We start from the raw sequence: 4,317 nt of genomic DNA, 5'->3' as shown, positions 1-4,317 counted from the left end.
CTTTGGAAGCCTATTTTCACTCAGCATTGTCCTAGCTATTTCAACTCACTACAAGAAAATATCTATTTACTGACGGAAAATTTCGTCAGTAAACATAGAAATTCCGTCAGTAAACTGGTTTATTGACGGAACTCTGACGGAACGAAAAAAGTCAAATATACACACGTCAGTAAATTATTCGACGGAATATTGACGGAATAATGAAGACGGAATACTGACGGAAATATTCCGTCAAGAAATTCACACGTTTTATTTGACGTTGGAACCGTCAAAACTGTTGCCGTTAAAATAACGGAAACATTTTCGTCAGGATATTTATTCTGACGGAAGTTTCCGTCAATAAATTTAAAATCAAAATTTTTAAAATGAATAATAATATATTAGCATTGATTTTATAATTATAATTCATAAATTAAAAAATAAATATTATTTGTTAAATATCAACATTTGGATTGAAGGGAGCTAATTATATCTACAAAGACGCATTAAAAAAAATTGTGCCCAAAACTAACAATAAAATTGTCCCAAAAAGAGGATAACCAACACAAATATGGTGACCATGGATAAACAGTTGTAGGTGAACATGTTACATTTGGATTGAAGGAGCCAATAAAATATATAAAAGTGGCAAACTCTTACATTAAATTAGCAATAAGTGAGTAATGCTAATTTACATCAGGTTTATATATACAAAAGAAAGAAGACATTATAATAATCCATTCCAGGGAAACAGAATATACAAGCTATACTAAGAAACATTGTGTAAGATGGGCATTGAAATTTGTGAACCTTTAAACATTATGTGCAATGTGGCATATCAGCAAATCTATGAACACAAACAACAAATCCAATTTTTCTAGTCACCAACACTTAAAATGAACCCATACCCTAGAGTTTACTTTGGCAGATGAAAACTGCAATAGACAACTTCTACATAGGACGAACAGATGCTTACTGCAATTAGCTCGATTGCCACCTGCCTTGGTTAGTTACATACATCTGACTACCTAAATCTCAAATTAGCTCTAGTAATTGGCACCAACCTAAAACACGAATTGAACTTAGTACAACATTAATAAATGACGTCCTATAATTTTAAACAGATGCCTATCTTGTTTAAATAAGGCACGAACTATAATACAATGTATCGACTAGACTACCGAGTTAACTAAATCATGGTGATACATGAACAACCTTGGACTAGTGTACACTTACAAGTGATAACGAGTATGACAGCAAAGCCGTGACAAGCAAAACATGGATCTTTCACTGATTTGAACATGAACATCTACAACTTGGATCTTGATGCCCCTTTTTTCTTCAAAATCTAATTCACAAAGCAGGAACCAGCATGGTCCAGGAAAAGCTTCAGCCCTTTAACTGCTGCTGCAAAAATCTGGAGATCCAAATGTGGAACTTGTCAAAGAATTGAAACACAAATAGCAGTCAAAGAATTGAAACACAAATAGCAATCAGATGAATATAAAAAAAGCAGGAACCAGCATGGTTCAGGAAAGCTTCAGCCCTTTAACTGTTGCTGCAAAAATCTGGAAATCCAAAGGTGGAACCTTATATATATATATATATATATATATAGTGTTATTTTATTTTAATTATGATTAATGGAATACATATATCTATTTTAGGTCCAGGTAACAACCCCTAAAGTAGGTCTTATATAGGTCCAGAGGCAGAGTTAAGAAGCACGAGGATAGAGGCAGAGCTAAGGTGCACGAGAATGTCGGTGCACTTCTAGCCCTTCGGAACCACCCCTTACAGGATAGTTCCCCTTCCTCTGCACATCTCTCATTTTACATTTTTAGGGAGTTGATTGCATCTTCAGTAGATGAAGGTTTATGTATCTACTTTTTTTCTCCAACCTAAGCCAAAACAGTGTCGTTCTGGCCGAGGTTATATGTACTTTACCCCGAACATCAACCACATTTTGATGAGCAAAAAAATAGGTGAAAGAAGTAAATTTAGAGGACTGTTCATTGGTACTTTGCTACAAATCCTTTACTTCCTAGTGTTAAAAGACCTAACCATTGAGGTTGAATTTATTACAATGTCAAAAATCACTTACCATAAAAAAGCAAACAAACAAAAAGTGTCCTTATTTGTGCCATAAAAACATCAGTTTCAGTGTTCACACCAATAATTTGACACTATTAATAACAAATTAATAATAATTTCAGAACTCATATTCTTCACTTTACGAAATACTTCTTACCAGACTATATATTAATGTCATTATCTAGTTTCACAACAAACTCAAACTCATTCACAAGGAAATGGCTTTCCTGCATTATATGTTAATCATAGCATTCCACTTTAATCGTAATAACATGGTTATAGCTACCTGGGTTCTCTTACACTCGACAAAGAGCTTATCGTCAATCAAAAAGTTTAAGGCTCTGCCTCCTTTGCCGAAACCTAAATTGCCTCCTCTGCAACCAACCCCACGGGAAGCATCACCGACTCAGACATCATCAGAATTGCCTCCTCAACCTGCATTTACACCTACCTGCATTATATGTTGATCATAGCATTCCTCTTTAATTGTAATAAGAACCAAAACCAAACCCATTTCATATTAAAGCCGAAAAATCAGTCATTACTCAAATTATCAACATAAACTATGCAACACAAAAACCCATTTGCAGATGGTACGAGTTAAATGTAAAAAAGAACAGATCTTTTTAAGAGAAATCCAACAAAGAGCTAAAAAAAATAACAGCAAAGACTAATGATCACATTAATTAATAATATAGTGCAAATATTAAATAAAAGGAACACAATGTTGAACAAGTTGTATATAACATCCATAAAACGCTGGAATGAAAAGGGAACAAAAGCAAAATAAAAAAATGAAACTAAATTAAACGGAGAAAAATAAGAGAAGTACGAAATTTCACCGGAATAAGTAAGCTGTCGGTGAAGAAGAGAGCAGATCCATCGAAGCTTCGAGGAATAGACATCATCGTTTCCGTTTGGAAGAGAATCACTAGATGGGAGAGTGTAGCGCCTGTACATAATAGCTACATGCGGATTTTGCGAAGATATCGCAGCTGAGAGAGATGGGGCAGGAAAATGAAGAGAGAGATCAGCCATCTGAGAAAATGTGAGAGAGGCGTATCAAATGAGGATGAGAGAGAATAAGTGAGACTTTTATATGAAGCCATTAGGTTTTCATTTTAAGCCATCTGATTGGAATCAAATCAATGGTTAGGATTAATCATCTTGGCAAATGCTCATTTGACCCCTTAAAGATAATAATAATCAAATTTAATTGTAAGTTAATTATATTTTTTCTTTTTTATATTAACTTCTCCATTTTTATATAAATAACAATTTTCTCTTTATAATTGAAATGAGAACCAAGTAATACGGTTTAATTGTGAGTAAAAAAAATGATTTTCTAACCTTAAAATTAAAATACGAAGCATTTATCTATATAGAAACAAATAACCATTAATATGAATATAAATTTTAAACATTTAAGTAAACCATTAATATGGATATGAATTTATAAATATGTAAACATGTAAATAAAAACAATATGATCTTATAATCTTAAAAGGAGATAGTAACATCGGAAAGCATTTACAAAAATGATAAAAAAAATATAAAGTTGATATTTATTAGGGGTTTTAATAATTTAGAGCTACATATTAATAAGCATTCAAGTTAGAATAATATGACTTTTTTTTTTATTTTTTTGTCTTTATATACTTCACCATATATTTTCAAAATTAGATTATTAGTGTAAAATAAAATATTAATATATAAATATCTAATTATAATTGATAACAAATATAATAAAAAATGAAGCAATAAAAAAATCTACAAATGAATTTTTGGTTTAAAAATGAAAAAATATAAAAAAGTTAGTTTTACGGAATTCCGTCAGTAATTCCGTCAGCAAGTCTGACGAATGTATTTCCGTTAAAATAGAACGTCAGTCATAATGGAGGGAATGTTCCCGCCAAATTATTTTGATAGAATTTTCGTTCCGTCAGAAAATCCATCAATCAAATTGACGGAACACCTTTTGACGGAATTCCGTCAAACTTTACTGACGGAATATGTTCCGTCAGAAAATTCCGTTAGAAAACAGACATTTTCTAGTAGTGACTAGAGTTCTGTTCTTCCTTTCAACAACCCCATTTTGTTGAGGAGTTCTAGGAGCAGAAAAATTATGGTCAATGCCGCTGACTTCACAGAATTCATCAAACTGTTGGTTTTTGAATTCTCCGCCATTATCACTACGGATGTGAGCCAGTTTTAAATCTCTGTCATTTTCAAGTTTTCTTATTA

At 32.3% G+C, this 4,317-nt stretch overlaps 1 long non-coding RNA gene across 2 annotated transcripts; it reads right to left on the bottom strand.

Annotated features, from left to right (window-relative positions):
* Nucleotides 1–831: 831 nt before the first annotated feature.
* Nucleotides 832–3,126, bottom strand: LOC136205419 (uncharacterized). Of its 2 annotated transcripts, none has more exons than XR_010675940.1 (3): nt 2,916–3,126; nt 2,360–2,524; nt 832–1,396 (listed from the first exon to the last, which is right to left on the bottom strand). It is a non-coding gene; the product is annotated as an uncharacterized lncRNA (long non-coding RNA). The 2 variants fall into 2 exon arrangements; XR_010675941.1 differs by having other exon boundaries at nt 2,360–2,508.
* Nucleotides 3,127–4,317: the final 1,191 nt, after the last annotated feature.

The sequence above is a fragment of the Euphorbia lathyris genome, chromosome 9, assembly GCF_963576675.1.
Source record: "Euphorbia lathyris chromosome 9, ddEupLath1.1, whole genome shotgun sequence".
Lineage (NCBI taxonomy): Eukaryota > Viridiplantae > Streptophyta > Magnoliopsida > Malpighiales > Euphorbiaceae > Euphorbia > Euphorbia lathyris.
The sequence above is the reverse complement of the archived record's forward strand: the minus strand, read 5'-3'. Positions and strand labels throughout refer to the sequence as shown.